General features: G+C 41.8%; 2 long non-coding RNA genes across 5 annotated transcripts in view; both read left to right on the top strand.

Moving 5' to 3' along the window:
• The window catches only part of LOC115519423, a 95,920-nt gene extending 85,935 nt beyond the window's left edge, over positions 1 to 9,985 (top strand). Inside the window, exon 3 of the long non-coding RNA XR_003970508.1 lies at positions 9,071 to 9,985. This is a non-coding gene — a long non-coding RNA (uncharacterized LOC115519423). The remainder of the gene's footprint in view (positions 1 to 9,070) is intronic.
• A 1,488-nt stretch (positions 9,986 to 11,473) lies between these two features.
• The window catches only part of LOC115519422, a 32,627-nt gene continuing 20,356 nt past the window's right edge, over positions 11,474 to 23,744 (top strand). For all 4 annotated transcript variants that reach the window (XR_003970505.1, XR_003970507.1, XR_003970506.1 and 1 more), the window contains exon 1: positions 11,474 to 14,747. This is a non-coding gene — a long non-coding RNA (uncharacterized LOC115519422). The remainder of the gene's footprint in view (positions 14,748 to 23,744) is intronic.

The raw sequence follows: 23,744 nt of genomic DNA, 5'->3' as shown, positions 1-23,744 counted from the left end.
ACACATATATATTACATACATATGTACGTACATATTAACCCTCAGAACCACACCACGAAGTACATGGCACGGCTCTCCCCATTTTACAGAAGAAAAAGTGGATGCACAGAAACGTTAAGTAAATTGTCCAAGGTCACATAGCTCGTGAAGACAGTAAATGGTAGAACAAAAGTTGGAACCCAATGGTCCAGGTGGCTTGCTTGTTACCCCGGTGCTGTAGCATACCCCTTAATGGGACAAGGGGAGTATCACGAAATAATGAGAGATTCAAAGGTGTGATTACAACCAGTGTAAAGGATAAGAATGGGATTTTATGGAGGACGTGAATTGTGACATGGGAGGGATTAAACACAGTGAGCTAGAAGCATGAGACAAACAGTTCCCTGTTGCCATGGACTGAATGTTTGTGTTCGCCCCAAATCCATTTTGCATTTTGCCAATATTGTGCTAATTGTATGTAGTTATCGCTAAAATCGCCTCTGACATCCATTCATACCTTTGGTAATCCTTCCATTATTTACTTGTGCCAGCAAGGTGGACACATTATATGCTATTCAGTTCAACTTGACCCGGCACAGATGTGAGGTCAGGCTGCGAGGTGAGAGCAGGCAGCAGCTTCCCAGTTTCTAGCGGGGTGTGGGCTGCCTCCCGGAGAGGTTTCAAGGCTCCCGATCCGCAATCTGGAATCCCAGGAGTTCAACTCAGATGCACAGTCTCATTTTCAGAGGTGTTACATCTGCGTAATTATACAGCTGGGGACATTAGTAGCTCAGGTAAGTCAAATACGTTTGTACCTCTGCACAGATAAAAACTTGCTCCCTGTCCCCAGGCCCCCATCATCCTCTCACAACCATTCTGTGGGTTCTCTTTCTCAGGCCTCCTGCCTGTACTGCAACTCGTGTTCAGAAGTAACTGGCTCTGTAGCTGCTTCACTCTGTGCTACCTCTGTGTGGCTTCTCTGGGGACAGAAGGCTTAGCTATGGCAGTGGAGGAGGGCAGGAACCTCAGGAGAAGGGCAGGAACCTCAGCCTTAGGTGACCTGGGCTCCAATCCTGCTTCTGTACCGTTGGAAGCCAAGCAACAATCTCTCCTGTCTCACATCTCCCTGCCGTCTTCCCCACCTCCGATGTCTCTCCCCACACAGTGGACAGAGTATCCACTGAAAACAAGGAATTTGCTATGTTTCTAAATCTAAAACCAAGGTAAGAATATAGGTTAAATAAAGGAAGACACAAGTTCAAAAGTTTATGCAATGAAAAGTCTCTGTATTTGGTCAGCCCTCTGGTTTCCAAGGATCTCGTCTTATAAGCAACTGCATTTACCGTTTCATGGTAGATTTTTCAGACGTGTGTATCAGATGCATACATGTATATATACACGTATGTTTCAGGTATATACACACGTATTTTTTGATGAAATTTTTCTTCTGGACAAGAATGTTTTTAAATATGTAGGTTTGAGCATCACGTACACTAGAAACTCTCCATTAATCTTTAGAACATGTCCCAAATTAAAAAAAAAAAAAATTTAATGTTTATTTCTGACAGAGAGAGAGACAGAGCACAAGTGGGGGAGGGGCAGAGATAGAAGGAGACACAGAATCCGAAGCAGGCTCCAGGCTCTGAGCTGTCAGCACAGAGCCCGAAGCAGGGCTCGAACCCACAGACCGTGAGATCATGACCTGGGCCGAAGTTGGACGCTCAAAAGACTGAGCCACCCAGGCGCCCCTGGAACAGGTCCCAAATTTTTAACATGGCCTTCAAGCCCCGCATGACCTGGCCCATCTCTGACTGTACAACTTTGTCTCATGCCAATTTCCTCCTCATTTTCTGTTTTTCACCTGGGACTTAGATCCTCCAACATCTAAGCTAACACCCTAAAGTTCTTTACACGTGTTTCTATCTTTAATTAGAATAGCTTTCTGTCTGGAATTGAAATTGTGGTTACCTCCTGAACATTTATACCATCTGTGTTTAGTGGCCGTATGATTTGGGTGGAATGGACCCACCCTAAGGTCCAAGATTACGCAAGTCCCATTCTCCTTCCCAAAATGATTGGTTCCGGCGATCAGGACTTCAGTCATCCAGGAGGCATCTACTAGTTAAAAGGATTGATTTGCCATTGCCTAACCAGTATAAAGAAGGAACTCTTTCTTTCTGTGACTATGAACAAATAAACTGTCATTGTAGGCCCTGTCATGATAGAAACTGACTGAAACCAACCTATAAAATTTGGTAGGACAGTTAGACACTGAGAGAAACAAAAACCACAGTCTTGATCAAACTGTGCCTGAAGCTGTCATAATAAATACCTTGTACTGTTTTAAGCAGGTTTGCAGGGTTGTTTTTTTGTTTTTGTTTTTGTCTTGTTATTTTGTTTTGTTTCGTTTTGTTTTACTTGCAGACAACTTAAAGCGTCCTGATACACCCTTCTTTCCCCGAGCTGAGCTTCTTATATCTGGCTTACTCTTATCTAGTCCAAGCCTCTTAACTGTTACCTTTCAGAGAGGCTTTTTCCGACTTTCCCGGACGAGGCCGCATCTTCTTTTTATCTGTTTTCCTTGCATGGAGGCCTTTTCCTTCGGTACATTTGTCACAATTCTAATGAAAGATGATTTTAGAAAATCTCTTTCCCTCAGAGGACTAGAAATTCGGTGAAGTCAGGGCTCAATCTGTCTGGTTCACCGCTCTGTCCTCAGGTTCTGGCGTGTACTTCACAGTCATTACCCAATAATTATTTGTTGGATATAAAATTGAATGAATGATAGAATTTATAATAGATAAGTTGTTCATTCCCAGTGATTTTTATTTTTTATTTTTATTTTTTTCCCAATGATTTTTAAGTCAAAGTTAATGGTATTCCCCATAGACTGAACTATAGCTTCTTATCTGGTTAAACTCGAGCAAAACCTTCTGAGACCACAGGTTATTTTACTAGCTGTAAGCCAACTCCGTGGCTGCTTCTCTTGGGGAGGATGTGTGGATGTTAAGGGTCCCATTCCAGTGCAGGTCAGATTAGAAACCCAGATCTTTCACGTACTGGGTTTCTGGTCTTGGACAAGGTACCGAACCTCGTTAAGCCTCAGTTTATCTTTGACATGAGGATTATAACGGTACCTACGTGTCACGAGGATAAATGATGAAATGCAATCAATGCACTATTTCAAGAATACGTACTCGCAGACATTATTTTCTGTCACAGAGTAAATACTTATAAACGTGTTACATGATACATGGAGCTGCTTGCTAGTACTGTTATTATTTAGAGGCGGACGTCAATTTCTGGGACCGCGAATTGAGATTTCTCTGAACTCCGTCCACCCCAGCCCTTGTGAGGGGCTTTACTTATGAATGGTTTAGCAGACAGAGGATTGACCAGATGCCGATTTTGGTTTTTTTTCACTTCTGCTAGATTTAGATTCCTGTTTAACCCCGTGATTTCCAACAGCTATTGTTCTTCGAAAAAGAAAATGGATTTGAAGGGGTATTTATATTGATTTATTGTTGGTTGGCCGTTGAAATGTAAATAGGCCTCTATGCGCCACTCACTGGACAGGGCAGGGCTTTTTGTAATGGACAAAATAGTCTTGTTTCATTTTAATAACCTGCTTGTGGTCACACTGGTCACGGGATTCCTTAAACACAGCAGAATGCCTGCGATTGTCATTTGCATATCAATGAGCAGACCTCTCTCTCTCTCTCTCTCTCTCTCTCTCTCTCTCTCTTTCTCTCTCTCTGTTTCTCGGCTGTTGCAGTGCTCAGTGCGGTTGGCCATCTCTCTCACACAGACACGCGTGTGCTAAGCCTAGCCCCAGCTGCTGAAGAGTTACACGACTTATCTGTCGCCTGTTTGTAGAAGTTAGTTGCAAGGGTTAGAGCAGATCGCCCACCCCCAATATCTTCTAGACATAGACACATCTCTTCCTTTATGGAAGCTATCCCTGTAAATAATCATTCTGGGTTTTCAAAGTTGGATGCAGTAGATGAGGGAGGCTTAAATGGGAATGGCAAAGGGAGTAATAGCATTGGTACACAGGAAACTGACTCTATAATTCAGACGAAAAAATCCCCAACCTCGTTTCCTTTGTTTATCATCCCCTTCCCTCTTATGCATTTTCCCAGAGTTGGAAAGAGCCCCTAAGTTTTATTGATTTGGAAACACACAGGCATTTTAATCTCTTGCCCAAGGGCCACTGCGGGGGTTGAGGTTGGACACAGTTCTGGTTCTCGATTGATGCCCAGGGCGGCCTGGGAAGTGAACACGGCTAACTCAGTGTCCGTGTCTCGCCCTATGCTACAAACCCTAACATAATGCTTCTCAAAAGCTTTTTAGGTGACCTTAATCGCCACCGCAGTATTAAACAAGCTTCACCAGAGAGCCACGGTTTCAGCACGGATTTATCAGACCAGTTCAGAAGGAACGTAGAGCTGAGGGTCCAGTGTCTCTGTAACCTTTCTTACGAGCTGCGGCTGTACTCCACACTGTGCAAGAATCAAGTACAGCCCATATCCATGTGTTAGTAGATTTTGTTTTTATTAAAAAAAATTTTTTTTTAATGTTTTTATTTTATTTTGAGAGACAGAGAGACAGAGCATGAGCAGAGGAGGGGCAGAGAGAGAGGGAGACACAGAATCGGAAGCAGGCTCCAGGCTCCGAGCTGTCAGCACAGAGCCCGACGCAGGGCTCGAACTCACGGACCGCGAGATCATGACCTGAGCCGAAGTCAGATGCTTAACCCTCTGAGCCCCCCCAGGCGCCCCAGAAGATTTTGTTTTTAATTGAAAATTGGTTATCGATATCGTGCTGATCCCTAGAAAAACGTGAGGAACACACACACCTACAGGAAATAACAATAATCATACTTTTTCTCTGCTTGACCCTGTTCCAGACTCTGACTGGGGATGAATTCATCTAACTCCTTTCCTCAGCAGCACGAGACATATACTGCTATTATCCATTTCTGATGTTGAGCAACTGGGGCAGGGAGAGGGCCAGGACTCTGCCCATTTAGTGAGGAATAGAAGTGTAAATGCACGGCTCTCTTTCATGCACATGTACACATACCCACTGGACGGGGCAGTTGCCAAGGCCATTTGCCAGCTCCCTTATCACTGATATTTGTAGAAGCGGTAATGGTAGGAAGCAGATTGCCCACTCCCAATATCTTACCCTAGAGATAGTAGAGGATAGAGATATTATTGATAATAATAACTAACATGAATTGAGGGCTTCCTAGGCCAGGTGGGCCATTCTTTTAAGGACTTTATGGGTATTATTTAACCCTCCCAACGGCACATAGAACGGGTTATTATGCTCATATCACAGCACCAGAAGTTACATACTTCGTCCTAAGTCCTACCTCTAGGAAGCAGGAGAGCAGGGCTTTGAACTCCTGAACTCATGTGAGAATCACTAATTGGTAGCTCATCTTGATAGGAAGACTGCTCAGCCAAGTCTCTGGGAAAATGGTGTGGGCCTCGGTGCTGTGCTGGCTGTATGGACCCTGGACTTACCTTCTGGGTTTCCTCTCCCTCTAGCAAACCTCAGCACCCTTCCAGGCCCTCAGTCGCATGCCCCGTTGCTTTGACTGCACACTTTCCTCTCCGGTGTCCCGTTTCTTTTCTTTTCCTTTCCTTCCTTTTCCTTTCCTTCCTTTTCTTTTCTTTTCTCTTCTTTCTTTCTTTCTTTCTTTCTTTCTTTCTTTCTTTCTTTCTTTCTTCTTTCTTTCTTTCTGTCTTTTTTCTTAGAGAGACAGACAGACAGGGTAGGACAGAGAGAGAGGGAGAGAGAAAATCTCAAATAGGCTCCATGAACAGCACGGAGCCCAACAAGGGGCATGACCTGAGCCAAAATCTAGAGTCGGACGCTCAGGCCACTGAGCCACCCAGGCGCCCCTCCAATGTCCCACGTCTTTAAGCTCAAGTTCAGGCTGGTTATTAGCAGATGGTCAATCCGAGGACCGACTTCACAGCCACATACAGTGGGAGTAAATGAGTTAATATGTTCCAGATACTTTTATATTTTTGGCATAGACCCTAACCAATATAATCCCAGCTTATTATCCTTCTTGGGTAACAATCATTCTTTTATTCATTCAATAAGCATTGAGTGGCTATGATGGCCTGGGCACCGTGCTAGGCCTACGTTTGTATCTGTGACAGGGGCATTTTGGAAATGCAATGACCCATTCATCGGAATGACTTTAATGGTGGGAGCGTTAAGCACCTTGGCAGGCAGGCTTTTTGGCTCCTCTGAAGTCACATTAACTCAATGGCCATTGACTCTGCTTATCTGAAGGGCTGGTCTCACTGGCTCCACATTTGAAAAAAGTGACAGAGTTTGATTCCATTATGAAAAAAAAAGAAAAAGAAAAAGAAAAAGAAAACGCCTTGTCTGGGGTTAGATGAATTCTTGCAGGTCTAGAGGGTGCCGTTTTCTGACCTGGAACATTCAATAATATGAAATACAGCTTAACGGACATGAAATTCGGCTTCAAAAGAGAAGTTTGCATTAGTTCCCATGATGGGATTGGGATAATGTCTCTGTAATTTCCTCCCTTTTTTTGGTTTGTTTGCTTAAATAACTGGGTTCTCTTTTGAGAATGGCATTTCTAGACCATTATAGAGACTGCTTCCTTGATGAGATCTTACTGCTGCTGTGATATCTTAGCATCATTACTGTTAGCTTTTTTCTACTAAAACTGTTTTATTTTTCTTATTTTTATTTTTTTTATTTCATACACGATGGCCATCATCTGTAAGCACTTTGTTGGGGGCCCTCCCCGACTCTAGAACAGCCAATTTATGGTGACACGAGCAAGCCAGGGGACCCAGATTTCAAACGGGCAGGATTTTTAGATCTAATGAAGACTCTGTCAGAACTGATTTGGATCTAGATAATGAGGGTCTGATTGAATTTGCCATCCTCATAGCGTCAAGAGGTCTTTGGGGCCAGAAAACGATTCCCTTTATTTTTCTGCACAGAAACAAGGGTGAGGGGGAGCCGTCACAGCATTTGTGTGTCACACATTGTCAGGAGTCACGGGCTTAGTGGATGTCTTGCTAGGTCATCTTAGATAGGCTGGTTAATCTTTCTGTGTTTTCGTTTCTCCATCTGTGAAGGCGTGATAACACATGCTGGGCTTCTAAGAAAAGTGCTATTAGGAAGGTTAGGGGAGGTGCGCCACACGAGAGGCTTTTGCAAAAACCTTGGTATTATTTGCTAGAGAGATTGTGATCTGGAGGCGGATAGCAACTTGAACGGGAGGGAGTTTGAGCCAAAGTCCTTGCCAGAGAAATATCAGACCTGAAGGAAGGGAGGGTGTGATGCATTTGGAGGTGACCTCTGGCATGGGTGACGCTGGAGTTTCTCCATGGGAAAAACTGAAATCGCGAGAATATCATTAGAAAGTCCAAATGAGCTAACCACAATTTCAAAATTTCTTTTTAATGTTCATTTATTTTTGAGAGACAGTGAGAGAGAGCAAGAGCAGGGGAGGGGCAAAGGGAGAGGGAGACACAGAATCCGAAGCAGCTCCAGGCTCTGAGCTGTCTGTCAGCACATAACCCGACATGGGGCTCGAACTCACGAATTGAGCAGAAGTCAGACACTTAACCGCTAAACCCACTGAGCCACCCGGGCGCCCCACCCACGACTTTAAAAAAGGCAAATCCTTATGTGCTCAGCTCCAGATCATAAATGACCAATAATACCTTGGTAGTTTTGTTCTGACGCTTCAGGGGGACTTGGGTGCCGAAAACAGTGCTGTTCCTGCTTTGTACACATGACTCACTCCCATCGGCAAGAGTATTGCTCGTCCTTGAAAACGCGGAGGTCGGCGCCTCTGACTTTGTTGTCCTCTGCGATGATCTAGCTTGCCCTACATCTCGCAGACCAGATACACTTTTATAAACACACACAGACCCGATCAACATTTATTTTTGGACCATTAAAGCTGTTTTAGTAAACACCTCAGTAAGACCCCTGGATGAAAATACATCTGAACTCGGAACAGTTTTGCTTCCACACCTTCCAATTCCTGTATTTTGAAACACTGGTTTGAACCTCTTCACATAGGAGCCAACTCAGTGGAACCCCTTCTTTGCCTCTGCCTTCTCGCTCACTTTCTTGCCCTTCTCCCCCCCTCCTCCACTCTACTGAAACTGCAAGACGGAGTCCTGTTGCTTTCCTCTGGGTGAATTTCCCATTGGCAGGCCCCCAACTCTCAGATCATCCTAATTCCCCAAAGGGAATCACCAGATGCCCAGTCTGTGACCGACTTGCGGTGTGCAGGTCCTCTGTAGGCTCTGCCGCGGGCTTGCCCACGTGTCCTTTGCAAAAATGTAAACAAGAGACAAGGGACTCTGCCCCAGAGTGACAGGCAGGTCTTTGTCAGTCACAAACCCAGACAAAGGCAGGAAGTGTTGCTGCTTCCCCACACAGCTGCTGCTTCTTAGGAGGTGGACTCCCTCGCCGAGCAGTTCCAGGGCCTTGAGCTTAGGGGCTTCTACTGGGTAAAACGCCACCTTCTAAGAGCTTGGCAATTTGTCAATGTGTGTTACTCCACACTTCAAAAATTCTCAGCAACTTCATATCCTGCAGCATCATGGGGAAATAGTTATGTGATTAAACTTTAAAGCAACACAGGGGCGCCTGGGTGGCGCAGTCGGTTAAGCGTCCGACTTCAGCCAGGTCACGATCTCGCGGTCCGTGAGTTCGAGCCCCGCGTCAGGCTCTGGGCTGATGGCTCGGAGCCTGGAGCCTGTTTCCGATTCTGTGTCTCCCTCTCTCTCTGCCCCTCCCCCGTTCATGCTCTGTCTCTCGCTGTCCCAAAAATAAATAAACGTTGAAAACAAAAAAAAAAAATTAAAAAAACTTTAAAGCAACAGTTACATTCACTGGGTGTTGTTTGTGACAGCCCAAACCTGGCAGGGACCTAAATATCCAACAAGAAGGATTTGGTTAAATAAATCAGAGTATCTATTTGTATGTCTTTTTCTTTGCCAGATATATCTATTTCCACCATTTAAAATGAGGGTATTAAACAGTAATTTTTTTTTTTTCATTTTAGATTGTAGATATCCTGGAGAGCTGGATGGAGGTTATCAGCCATCTCCCCAGAAAAACGCTTATATGACTCAACGTTTTCATAAAATATCAGGGGATTTCAACATAAACCTGTCTACCGTGCCAAGGTTAAGGACACCTCATAATAATAAATGGCAGAAATGATATTGAACAATTCTGATATAGGGGAGGGTGAAAGAAAGTAGCAGGTTATAAAAGACTAAAATATTTTTTTTGTTTTAAAGATTTTGTTTTGTTTTGTTTGGGAAGGACAATGTGTTTCTTGACTCACTTAAGATGCCTGGGTCTGAAAATTAAACGGACGTAGACAGATTATCAGGAAAAAAAAGCACACCCGTTTATCGAATGTAAGTTTTACATGGAGCGAGAGACTATTCTGAAGGAAATGATGATCCAAAGAGACCATCAGACCTAAGTATTTTATGCTAAGTTTGACGAAGGGTGCACAGTAGTGGAGTCATAGGAGAAGGTGAGGAGAACAAGGTAAGTGTAGTGACCTGGGGAAAACTTAGTGAGGCTTGCTTGTTCGGACTCTTCTTGGTGTCCCTTTGTCCCCCGAAATAAGGATGCACCTTTCTTCCGGGTGTAGGGAGGGTGCCTCTCACATGAAGATTTTATGGCCTGTTTCAGGGGAAAAAAAAAAAGGGTAAAGGGGAAAAGGCCAGAGTGACCTTCTGCTTCTGCTGTTTTTCTCAAACTTCTTCAGCTTAAAATATTCATGTTTTAGGGTAGCGTGTTCAGGTCCCCTTCATAGATAATTGAACATTAAGACGCTGATAGCTTCTCCGGGGGATGATGTTATTATCTCCCTGTGCTTGTTTGTATATTCTAACTTTTCTTTTTCAAGTTTATTTATGTTGAGAGAGAAAAGGAGAGAGAGAAGGCGAGCGTGAGCAGACGAGGGGCACAGAGAGACAGAAAGAATCCCAAGTAGGAGCCATGTGGTCAGCATGGAGCCCAACATAGGGCTCGATCCCAGGAACTGCAAGATCATGACCTGAGCCAAGATCAAGAGTCAGGCGCTCAACCAACTGAGCCAACCAGGTGCCTCCGGATCTTCTAACTTTTCTAGAACTATACACAAATTGCTTCTATAAGAAGAAATGTGCCGTCCAAGTTGGTTTGAATTAAAAAAAAAAAAAAAAAAGCTGTCATTAGTTTTGGCAAGTGCGTTGGAGACCTGAGGACAGATGATGGAATACAAGGATGAAGGAATGTTTGGATGAAGGGACACTATTTCTGAGTGAGATTTAATTGGGGCCAAAGAGAAAGGTACCATGTTGACCAACTTCTTTTCAACATGAAATACACAGGCAAAACATTTTAAGATTGCAGTGAATCAGAACCAATTAAAAAAATGCCAGGACCACACACGGTGACCACGAAAAGCCAGTCTATAGGTAACCTTTAGCTTGACATGAATAGGATTTCTGCTCCTGGGATGGCCTTTAGGCACCGCAGGCAACTCAGTGCTTTCAGAGTTTATGAGTCTGACATTCCTCTTTCTTTCACCCTAGGAGACATCTTGGAAAACTTGTTCCTCTTTGGCAGACCTTGCTCTCTCAATTCGAAGGCGAAGTTTGCATTTCTTCTATTTACTGGCAAGTGTCTTTAAGGAAAGAGAATTTAACTTGGGGCTGCCGAGATATCTAAGGAAAGAGAATTTAACTTAGGGCGGCTTAGACATCTGCTCGGCATGCGTGCTCCCTTTCTGGGGTGGCGGTCACCTTCATCTTTGCGTGGGGAAGCCCCTTCTCCCTCTCTCGGTTGCTATGGCTTCAGTGAGGCAGGCATCACCTTGCAGCCCCAGGATGAACTCAAGCCTGATCAATTTAGAATGTTCTCTCTTTATCTGAGCCCACAGTCAGTGTCCCGTAAGGGGCAGATGGATCTCATCAACGAGATGCCAAGATGGAGCTCTTGGCAGAAATTTCTCCAACCGTGATCCCTCAGCTGGAAGAACAACGCAAGCCTGGACCTATTGTGGAATGAGCCCGTAGAAGAATGAAGGTGAAGAGCACAGCAGAACCACAAGATGGGAGAGGGCAGAAGGGGGTTGGGGTTGGGCATCCTCTTCAGTGGCTTTAGCTGAGCCTCCAGATTCATGTGTGCTTGAACCAAACTTGCCGCTGGAGTTTCCAACTATGTGTGGCAACCATTTTTTATTTAGGCCTGTTTGTGTCGGGTTTGTTTCACTTACAACCAGTTGGGGCCTGATTAATAATATACTGGTTCAATAATAATGACATTTCTTGTTGGGATGCCTGGGTGGCTCAGTACGTTAAGCATCCGACTTCAGCTCAGGTCATGCATGATCTTGCCGTTCATGAGTTCGAGCCCTGCATCGGGCTTTCTGCTGTCCTCTCTCTCCCTCTTTCTCTGCCCCTCCCCACGTTGCACACTCTCTCCCTCTCTCAAAAATGAACAAACATTAAGAAAAATTAATAGGAAAATGATAGTGGCACTTATTGAACACTTCCTAAGTAACAGACCTTGTGGAAATCCTTTATATGCCTTCTCTTACTTAGTTCTTTTTGAGAAAGGGAACTGAAGCTTGGAAAGGGTAAGTAACCTGCATAAGGTCCCTCAGCAAGTATAATAAATCTATATTCAAACCCAGCTATGCCTAAAACCCTATGCTCTTAATTATCATACCACTAGTTGGGCAGTGAGACTTGAAGAATGTGAGGCCTGACAGCTGGCGAATGGTTCATTTTTAATCACAACTTAAGAAGGGATGTAGTAAGGATAATAAATGAGTATCTAGGAAGCATGGCCCATTGTAGGGGTTAAACTTCCTTCACCTTCAGTTTCCTTGTCAGTGCCCCTGTTATAACTCGGTTGTGTTTTCTGGCTACCACGTGGTGTTTACCAGAAAATTCTCCACCGTCTTCATCTTATGGTTGAAGAATCTGGGGGAATGGACCTGACTTACACACTCCAAATGCTCTGGGGCTCTCTATGGCTGCAAAAGAGCAGAGTTGGGGAAAAACCAAGGAGGAGCTACAGGCCTCTTTCGTGATATGTTCTTATGAAAAGAAAACAAAGGAGATCTATCAGTTCGGCATTACCCCATTCTCAAGAGAGTTCTTTCTTAAAGTTTGAAGAAAACAAGGTAAACACAGGCCTGGGAAGCACTGAGCGTGGTTTTGACTCTAGCTCTGAGGTTCACGCTGTACTCATAACATCCTGTTCTTCTCTGCTGGCTGTGATGTGTAGATAGCGGTCCTCTGCAGGCTGCAAACAGCTGAGTTCATTTTTCGGAAAGATGCTGCTCCTCGAGACTGAGGAAACGAGCCACTCCTGCTCTCCCTTTGTCACTTTTACGGTTAAGGATGGGTACTCCCAGTCGCTCTGAGAATGCACTTTCCCTCTGCTCTAAAATTAGGTCTTTAATTCCTTTGGGATATTTGGCAAACTGAAATTCACTGGAAGCCCAGGGGGTATTAGTGAGTGGGGCAAAAAAGTCTCCAAAAAAAAAAAAAAAGAAGAAATCATGTGTTCAGCATAGGAGAAATCTGCTCCGCTGAACCCTGCAGCTCTGGGCAGGAAAGGAAGGCTAGCTGTCGGGGACAGGTGTGATCAGGGCCTGGTACTGAGGAAAAACAGTGTCAGTGAAGTCACCTGCCATCCGAGGGACTGGGCCTTATGATTCTCATCCACCTGTTCCGTAGAGGGCTGGAGGGCTGAGAGATGACTTTTTGTGCAATATATTTATCAGCTTCCAGTGAACTTGTGTCTAAAAATCGCACCTACAACAAAGACAAATGGAATGAAAAATAACATGCCACTTGTGTGGTCATGGAGCTGACCCCAGATTAGTTCACGGCGTGTGGAGATGCTGAAGGCACAACTGGAGTTAGCAGTGACTTACAAAGAAGGTGTTTCCCTTCCGTCTTCACTGAGTTGCAGAGTCACCAATCTGCCATCCGGGAGACAGACAACAACAGTGGGTGTGTGTGTGTGTGTGTGTGTGTGTGTGTGTGTCTTGAATGGCTTGCTTTCCTTAGAGAGTGTAATGAGTATCCCGTGATTGTGCTTCTCTTTGGGCAGATCCCCAGCTTGCCTCAACACTGGAATCACGAAGGTGCTTTAAAAAGGATAGAAAGATCCTTTGTCAAACCCAGGCCTACAAAATAAAAAAAGAAACCCTAAGAACAAGGCCATCTGTAATTTTATTTAAGTGATTCTTATCATCAGCCAGAAAAGCACCTCTCTAGTCTTCTCCATTGAGATGAATAAATCCATCAGATTAGCAACTCGCCATGTGAGATCTGTGGACACAACCAACAGGGCAGGTCAGCCTTCAATTAGGGGCAAAGAGTAGTGAGGGAAGAGGAGGATTAGAGGGACGTGGCAGAAGCAAGACCCGGATGATGTGGGCCGCATGGAGGCATCTCTCCGCAACGCTCCACGTGGGCTGAAGGGGGTTCTCGGTATGGCTGTCTGAATGGTTTTGAAGATGGGTTTGTCAAAGGAACACAGTGGCAAAGCCCACTTGGCCTCTTTCAAGTGAAAACGAAAATCCTGCGTCTGGCAATAGCGTCCACCATCTCTATGCTATTCTTCAACGCGAGAAATCAGAGCTCTCTATTCAAACCCCATTCCTTTCAGAGACATGAAAGAGAGGAAATCTGAACCCAGACTCTTCATGCAATACATAGAGGTGATCGTTTAGCCTCCCTTTTCCACCTAGGAGAGCCCATCGAGGCTCATTTACTCATTCAATCATGCAATTAACCACCGTTTATCGAGCAAACGTAAAAGGTTGAAAAAAGGCAAAATGGCCTGGTGGGTTCGTAGAAGTCTAGGTAATTTACTATGATAATGTGAGAGGAGAAAGAAATGGAACATGATGTGGTGCTGGCAGCATCCAAATTATACAGACTCTTAAATGTCTCCACGTCTGTTGTAAGGAGAAGAACCTGGCACAACCCCAACACCTGAGCCTGTAAACACACAGTGGAAGAGAACAGAGGCTGCTCGGAGACATGGGTCCGTAGGCGGAAACCCTTGCTTTCCATACATACATACCTTGGGGTTGGGGTTGTAGGAATCTACTTCCCGGATAAGCTGGATATATTGACACGGCAACTCACAACTTTCAAAGAATTGCTATATTTTTTTTTCCATAGCTGCAGAATGTTGTTTTTCTTTTTTTTTTTTTTTTCCAAAAAATGAAAACCACTTCTAGCTTCAATTTTAAATGCCTTAATTTGAGAGACCATTAGTCATGAAGGTGTTTCCATAGCAAATGCGTGTGGGATGTCCTAGCTTTGTTGGCAATAGTTCAAGGGAACTTATATCATTAAATTGGGACAGGGCCTGGCATGATGGCGAGAAAGCTCATGGCTGCGTTCCCATAGCGTGAGGCCTCCATTTAAGGGCAAGATAAAGGAAAGGCAAAGAGCAGGAAGAGAAGCGCTGGAATGAAAACAAGTCACAAAGGAAAGATAAAAATGGAAATCCCAGTTCAGTGTGAATAATAGGAATGCAAATGGTGCTGCTAAAATAGGAAGGAGCATTACTTTTCAAAAAGGCAAAGCACAAGAAAATTGTAGTAGCTAAAGCATTTTGCAGGGTAAAATTGTACGCTGTGTATACCTCTCAGAAGCAAAGCCACCTACTCGAATTTTTCCCAGCGCGATGCTGTGAATTTGGTGAGTCATTTTATGGAGGTTTACTACAAAGCTCCAATCTGCATATATATATATATATATATATATATATATATATATATATATTTTATATATATAATACATTAGGATTAAATCTTTGTTTTGCCATCAGCTGCTTACTAAGGCTGCAATTTTATAGCCGAATTTCTCACCTTGGCTACAAAAGAACATATTTTTCAAAAATTAATGAGTTTATGGAATGATCTCCAGAATTTGTTGTTAAGTTAAAAAAAAAAAACGTGGTAAAAAGAAGTGTTTATGGCATCCTGCTATTTATCCAAGAAGACAATATTCTGATTATAAATGTGGTGATATTAAAAAAAAAACAACCTTTCAGTACACAGTTATTTATGGGGGAGTGAGGAAATGAGGTGGACGGACAGAATTCAAAGTTAGGTGTCTTTGAATATATGCTGTTTTGAATTCAAAACCAGGTAAATATTTAATGTGACTTTAGACCAAAATTAACCATGAGACAAAGCAAACTCTAAACATAGAGAGCGAAAGGTGAAACTGAGCCTTGAATTAGAGGCCTAATCACAGAGGGGAAGTATTTCAGGTGACAGTAATTTATCCATAGATACACTCTAAGAAAAAGAAATTGTCAAAAAAACTTTAAACTGTGGGGTGCCTTGAGTGGTTCAGTCAGTTAAGCATCTGACTAGGGCTCAGGTCATGATCTCACAGTTTGTGGGTTCCAGCCCTGCCTCGGGCTCTGTGCTGACAGCACAGAGCCTGGAGCCTGCTTCGGATTCTCTCTCTCTCTCTCTCTCTCTCTCTCTCTCTGCCCCTCCCCCACCCGCCCTTTGTGTGTGTGTGTGTGTGTGTGTGTGTCTCTCTCTCTCTCTCTCTCTCTCTCTCTGTCCCTCTGCCATTCACGCTCTGTCTCTCTCAAAAACAAACACAAAAAATTTTTTAAAATTTAAACTGTTTTTCTTTATTTTATTGTGATAATATTGTTACTGTTTGCTTCTTGATTTTCCTTCCTTCCTCCCTCCCTTTCCCTCTCTTCTTCTCTCCCTTCCTTCCTTCTTTCCTTCCTCCCTTCCTTTCCTCCTTCCCTGTGTGCATTTTTTGTGAGACTGTTGTGTGTACTATGGCATAAAACAAATGAGAAATTATGTTCGTGTTGGGAATCAGGATTTGGGGAATGGAAGAAAGTACTTCGAATTAAGATTGAGGAAGTTAAGTAAAAACTCTGTAATCCTGAATTTATAACTGTCAATAGAAATTGTGATGTGTTTCAATATAAAAAATACAGATGTCCTAGCTCTACTCACTGAAAAGGCCTGGAAACAGTGACCATTTCAGTAAAAATGAACACTCCTCACATTCCTTAACCAGGCTCAAAACTCAGGTTGTGGTCTCTCAATACTGTTCTCTCCCAACAAGGACCAGAGGTCCTTGAGAGAGAACTGATTCCAGTTCTGGGGAAGGAAATGTGTAACAATGACCCTGGAATAATCTATCCTGCCAAAGAACAGAGAAGCTATCAATTACTTTTGGGGTTATGTCTAAAATACGCTGAAGCCAACTAGGAAAGTCTTTCTGTAACCAAAGACAAGACAATTTGAGCATCAGTTAAATTTTTTTTTAATGTTTTTATTTATTTTTGAGATAGAGAGACAGAGTGTGAGTGGAGGAGGGGTAGAGAGAGGGGGAGACACAGAATCAGAAGCAGGCTCCAGGCTCCGAGCTGTCAGCACAGAGCCCGACGTGGGGCTCGAACCGACGAACCCTGAGATCATGATCTGAGTCGAAGCCGGACACTCAACCGACTGAGCCACCCAGGTGCCCCTTGAACATCAGTTAAATAACTGCAGTGGCTCGAAACCCAACACACACACACACACACACACACAAACACACACACACACACACACACACATCTCCCCAAACCCCAAAACCATTGGTCTTCTTTAAAGGACTAGGTAACCAAGTCATAAATTTGAAAACTAATAAATGAAGAGAAAGAATCAAACATTTATCCTATCTTTTCTGTACATACCATACCACTGGGTAACCAAATGGAAAATAGCTTCCGATTCAAATCAGCAAAATGAAAATGAAACTATTAGACAACTGGGGAAATGTGAGCACTGATTTGGTTAGTTAGGAATGTCATGGAGTTACTGTTAATTATGTTTCGTTTTGAGAATGAATCCTCATTATGTTTATGAAAAGGTTTTTATTTCTGAAATACATATGTATATATATTTCACATATATGCATATCTCATTATATATTATGTATTTACAGATGAAATGTGATATCTTAGTTTTGTTTTGAAATAATCCAATGGGTACGAGGGCAAGGAGAATTGGATGTGGGTAAAAGAAGATTGACCATGAGGTGAAAATTGTTGAAGCTGCATACACGGGGTTTTTTTTTTTTTATCTTATTCTTTTTGCTTTTGTGTGTATGTGAAACTTTCCACATAAAAAGCTTTAAACAATATCAGTTGCTCTGCTCATCTCTCTTTTCCCCTAACCTGATAATCCTGCTTCCCCATGTAGTTTTATGCTCTCATAGCGAGTACCCAGGAAATGTTTAATAAGATTCATACTGTTCTTGGCGAAGGTGTCCTTCTGCATTGTTCAAGATTTTCATTCTGGATGAAAATTGGACGGTTAGAGAAACAAATGGTAGGCATTATTCAGGTCAGGTACTGGATAACTGCTTTTGGGCAGTCGCGAGTTTTCAGACTTTAATATTTGATGTTTGGAGTTCTAAAAGTGAGTCGATCTTAAAGTGAAAGATATCGGCCCTCTTATCCAGAAGCGAAATTTCCTTGAACCACAAGAAAACGGTTTTTCCAACACAAGTGCTCATGAAAAAATTGACACGATGTGGTCTCATGACTGATTAAATCCTCAACTGCAGGAAGACTCATCACTAATTACTTTACCATAAAGCAGCTGAGCTCGTGACTCTCTGTTCAATATGTATCCGTAGTTCTTTACTAGCGAAAACTGTGTTTCAACACTGTGTTGTTACTCTGGGATATTTGTTGTTGTTCTCACAACAACAATTAATCAAACAATCAACAATTTATTGGCACCAATAAATGAGAACAATTTGCTTACAGCACACATATATTTTTTTACAATATATACATATATACATACATACATACATATATACATATATACATATATTTTTAAACAATCACAGAAGATATAGGTGTGTAATTTTTCAAGTATGATACATTTTCCTGTATTAATTTATTGATATTTTATCCTCATGTCTGTTTTATTTTCCATCCCTATTATTTTGATATAATTTCTGAGCAATTTCCACTTTGTGTTCTTAATCTTTCTATTTACTTACAATTTTTCTGTTCATGCAGAAAGAATCCTTTCTTATATTTCTGATTTTTTTTTTAAATGGCATCCTATTCTTCTTTCATTCATGGCTACAAAATCTTTTTATATTTCTCTGAAAGTGTAATTCTTTTGAAGTTTTCTTCTGTTCCCTGAATCCCCTTTGCTTCCTCCAAGTTCTTTTTTTGTTATTATTGCTTTATTATTATTATTGTTTTATTTGTCTTTGCTATTCATGTTGAGGTCTTCCTTCAAATACCTGGTGACCCTTGGCTGACTATTTATGTTTAAGAAAGAGGATTTCAATAGTTGATTGAACATTCTGTGCAAGAGGCTGGGTCTTTTTGACTACTAGTCTTCCTAATAACTTTATAACTAAGTAATTAATAACTATTAATTACTGTGGGATTCCAAGGGTAATATTAAAAATATTTCACAATTGATACAGCATGGGCATTATTCAATCAGAGAAGGTACCCACACACTCAGAATGTACTGGCCAAGGGGCACCTGGGTGGCTCAGTCGGTTAAGCCTCTGACTCAGGTCACGATCTCGCGGTTTGTGAGTTCGAGCCCCGCGCCGGGCTCTGTGCTGACAGCTCAGAGCCTGGAGCCTGCTTCAGATTCTGTGTCTCCCTCTCTCTCTGCCCCTCCCCTGCTCACGCTCTGTCTCCCTCTGTCTCCCAATAATAAATAAACATTAAAAAAAAAAGAATGTACTGGCCAAGAATACTCTGTGTACAAGCTGGATTCATCCATATGAGCGGGTCTTTCTCTTGGATGGGATGGTTTTCTCAGCATGTTATCTGGAGTGGGACAGGGATAATAATCCTCCTGCCAGGGCTGGAAGGGTCCCAGAGTTCTTTATGTAGACTGTTGGTGAATCTATCAGCTATGCTTCGTGTCCCTGGAATGCACAGTTTCTCTGATTCAATTTCTTCACAGTCTGTTACTCTCCTATCTTCTTCAGTGGCGTAGAGGTACTCACCAAGCTGTTGGAATAGGTGAGCACACCTGGGGATCTGACTGCCCCGATCTAGATTTTCCTGTAAGATTCCTTTCTTCATTTCCATGCTTCGCCCTTACCTTCAGAGATACTTGGAACCTCAAATCCCTGAGTCATTCTGGGTTTCTTCTGCACAAATTGTCTTGTTTCCTATTGGCATCCCCTCTCTCCAGGCGTAAAATTTAGTTTTCTTTGATCTATTAAGTCAGTTACCACTTATCCAACTGTTTTATTTCCTCTCTCTCTTTTTTTATGCACCTCATTTACTATCATTCCCTCTCCAATTCTCTTTGCTATCATTGGTTTAAAGTGTGTGTACGTGTGTGTGCTTCATTTCCTTTCAAATTTTTAGTAGCCTTTCAAGTGAAAATAAAATAAATGTGTGTATTTAATCCACTGTATTTAACCAGAAGTTTGAAATTAAGATATATCTTTAAGCACAATTAGTTTTTGACAATAGCTGGAGTTCATCAGCATTTATAAACTGGAAAACAAAATGAGAACATTCATTTTTTTTTTTTTTTTCATTTCCTTGTGCTTCACCGCCGGCCCAAATGGGATCATCTGAAATTTTAATTCCAAATTACAATAAAAAATAATTTTTATATTATTGATATTTGATACGTCAAAATGATTTAAACCTAACAACACGTGATTTATCTATCGTCTAACTTTGCCTCATGCTTTCTTATGTCACGTATCTTTTCCTTACCTTGGCTTCTTAATTTTGTTGGTGACGTTGGTTCAGATTGCAGGAGTTTCTCTCCAGTGATTGTGGGGGCAGAAGAAGACATCCTTCAGGAGTGATGTTTGTACCTCCAGCTGGTCTCAAAGGTGGCTCCAGCTCTGTGACGATGAACGGCCTCATCTCTTTGGTCTTCGAGCCCACACTCCTCTGTTTGAGCCTGTGGGAAAAGGCTGTTCTCTCTGGCTCAGAGCATTCAGGAGGTGGGGACTGGCTGATGGACCTCGTCTCTGTACATGCGTTGTCCCAATTAGTCAAGGTGACAATTGTTCCTTGACTCCTTTGTGCCTGAAGTTCCCTGTGGTCACTCTCATCTCCATACTGCTTCTGGCCACTATGGTGTTCTCTGGCCTCGTTTCACCAAGAATATCATCCCATCTGCATTATATCTTTTCTTTGCAGTTCTTCTTTTTTCTTTTTTTTTAAGTTAATTTCCTAGAGGGAGAATCCCAAGCAGGCTTCACAATCATCATGGAACACCACTCGGGGCTCGATCCCATGACGGTGAGACCACGACCTGAGCTGAAATCAAGAGTCAGACGCTTAACCGACTGAGCACCCAGACACCCCTTTTTTTTGTAAGTCTATGTTTAATTTTTTAAGAAACCACCGTACCATTTTCCCCAGCAGCTGTAACATTTTGCATTCCCGCCAGCAAGGTACAAAGTTTCCAATTTTTCCACATCCTTGCCAACATTTGTTATTCTTGTCTTGTTTTTTGTTTTTTGTTTTTTACATATGATAGCATCCTGATGGGTATGAAGCGGTATCTTGTGGTTTTGAATTGCATTATCGGAACAGTTAATGCACTCGAGGAGCTTTTCATGGTTTTATTGGCTGTTTATCTGCTTTGGATCAATTAAACTATATTTATTTTTATGATAATCTCACATCTTTGGTGTTGACATCACTCTTTCTTGTTTTCCAGTTTTATATATATATATGCTGTGTGTGTATATATACATATACTATATATATTATATACATATTTTATATAATTACTTTTATATGCTATTATATACACTTATTTATTTATTTAGCCTAATATTACTGCTAACCAGCTCATCTACTTTTGCTATGCTGTTTCAAAAATAATTTTTTAATGTTTTCTTAAATGTTTGTTTATTTTTGAGAGACAGAGAGAGAGAGAGACAGTGCAAGTGGAGGAGGGGCAGAGAGAGAGGGAGACACAAATTCTGAAGCAGGCTCCAGGCTCTGAGCTGTCAGCATAGAGCCTGACATGGGGCTTGAACTTGTGGACTATGTGACCATGACCTGAGCCGAAGCCGGAGGCTTAACCTACTGAGTCACCCAGCTGCCCCTCAAAAATAATTTTTGATTTGGTTTTCCTCCCTTTAGTTTCATTTTTTTTTTTTTTTTTTTTTTTTTTTTGATCTGCTTATTCTGTTTTGGTTGTTTAGTATAATCCAACCCAAAGGTAAAGGTCTATCTTTTTAGCCAGCTGTAGATAAAGCCAAAAATAAAATCTTAACTCTGATATTTATTTACTATGTATACTCTGCCAAGAGGCAAAGAATGCATTTCCAGTATAGATGATTCCCCACTGGTATTAAGGGCATCTGTAAAGACATTAATAGGAAAGAGAACCAGAAGCCTACAATGGAAGCAGTGTTGTCCAAAACAGTTTTCTTTAAGTGTACTTGTCTTGAAAAGACTCTGTATGTCCCTTCAGGGAAATGGACGCTTTCTCTTCCCACATCTTAAATTGGCAATCACCCTGTTTTCTAGAACTACATTATCAACCTTTTTTGTTTGATATTTGAATCAACGTGAGGAATAATTTGTGTTTTATTAGGAAGTCATTGGTTTTTTTTTTATTTAAAAATGTGATTTTTTAAAAAATATATGTCTGTGTGCTCTAAGTAAATTGTTCTCATTTGTGGATGCCAATTATTGCTTTTGCCTTGGAATGCCATCTTTGACATTATAGTGTAAAACCTTGGAAAAAAAGTGAGTTCGTAAAATTTCCTTTTAGGCATTTTCAGCATTAGAGTTAAGGCCAGAGTTAGTATTACTGTATAACATAATACATGCATGCTATAAAGTGTGACTTGCTTAAATTAACGTAACACGCTTCAAACTCGTCTCTAACGTACAATTTCTATATTGTCGTTCACGTAAATTCAGGAAAACTGATCAGTATCTAAACAGCAGCAGTTTGTTTAAAAGGAAAAGAAAAAGATCTGTTTAATGCTTTTCAGAACTTGAGGTCTGCACTTTGGGAGTATGGCTGCACCAACCTCCCCAAATGTATCTGACTTCTGCGCTCTCACTTAGACCATTTTTCTCTTCATGCACGTGATTCATGTACTAAGGCCCTTGTGTGATTGTTGTGCACTTTTAGAGTTTACCTGGAGCCTCCTTTGCTATGTGTATCATCCTTACGCCACAGCTCTCTGTCCCTGGGAGGGGTGTTGTCCTCTTTAGATTTGGGGGCAAATAATAAAAATGAGAACCAAAAGGAACAGGGTATTTTGCTGCTGCAAGGGACTAATAAGGTAATTTTTTCCAGATTTTTCATTGTTTACACGGGGAAACTTAGACCTAGAAAAACAAGTGCCTGATGAAATTTTCACCACTGGCTAGCACTAACGTGAAGGCATACACATCAGTAGGTGGAGTAGGTTTTCTGGCATTTCTCATTCTCGTCCTTGCTTCGAGCCAGATGATTCAAGTTAAGATGATGCCAAATTTCAGACCTAAAAATGTTTTTTAGTTCTAGAATGTGGACAATACATATCACATTTGCGCCTTGCTTTGGAAGAAATTTACACTTCAAGTTTGTGTTTTTGCATTGTCTTTTTTCCTTAATCACCTGAGGTTGTGCTGTTTGAGAAAACAAAGTACATTAAGTTGCTAAGGATAAACTCTGAATAACCATACTATGGAATGTGACATAAATGTCACCTTGGAAAAAAGTGTTTCTTGCCAAAGACGAAGTATAATAATATAATATAATATTTGTTTTGAGTCCTTGAAAGAGTTCCGGTCTGTTCAACTTAGGCTTTTATGTTTAAGTACTAAAGCGTTTTCTGTATAAAATCAAGCAAACCCACAAGTAGACAGCAAAGCATCTGGAGTAATCGACTGGGCTTTGTCTAAAAGCCTCTTTTAGGGGCTGAATTAACAAAGAATGCGTTTTTTTTTTTTTTCTGTTGGCCATGTAACACTAGTAGTGGAAAGTTGTGTTACTATTTAGTTGATAGCTTTTGCCTTAAGCATAGCCTTTTATTGTGTGTGTGTGTGTGTGTGTGTGTGTGAGAGAGAGAGAGAGAGAGAGAGACAGAGAGAGAGACAGAGAGAGACAGAGAGAGACAGAGAGAGAGACAGAGAGGGAAAGAGAGAGAATGAAAGAGATTGAGGGACAGAATTTTTAAAAGCAACCTATGACCTCTTTGGGAATTAGCGCCCTTACAAAAAAAGTGAAAGGCGTATTGCAACTTGGTTTGGGGTCGAGAACACTGAATGAAGAAACCTGAATTTCACTTCCAGCTCTTATGTGCCTCCTTGTGTGATGTTGAGCAAGTTGCTTGCTTTCTCTGGGTCTTGATTTCTTCATCTGTGAAGTGAGGGAGAATAAAATTTAATTTCAAAATCCCACCCAACTGCAAAGTTTCATAATTCTCTGAAGTAAAAGGAGTTGTCTTACTTCACGGATCCTCACAAAACAAATGCATGATATGTAGTAGCCATAAGTGTCAGGATGATTTGTTATATCACTTTCTTCTTGGAAAGAAATTCGTGAGAGAGTCTCCTGCCTCAGAGGACACTGTCTACATTTAGAAATATACATTTTTTTCTTCATTAAGAAGGCTTTGTTTTTTGGAACTTACTGGCAACGTTTTGTTTATTATAGACAAAATTTCAATTGGACCTCTTTTGTA

This window comes from Lynx canadensis, chromosome B4 (genome assembly GCF_007474595.2).
Source record: "Lynx canadensis isolate LIC74 chromosome B4, mLynCan4.pri.v2, whole genome shotgun sequence".
Taxonomy (NCBI): domain Eukaryota; kingdom Metazoa; phylum Chordata; class Mammalia; order Carnivora; family Felidae; genus Lynx; species Lynx canadensis.
Note: the sequence above shows the minus strand (reverse complement) of the source record. Positions and strands in the feature narration are given on the sequence as shown.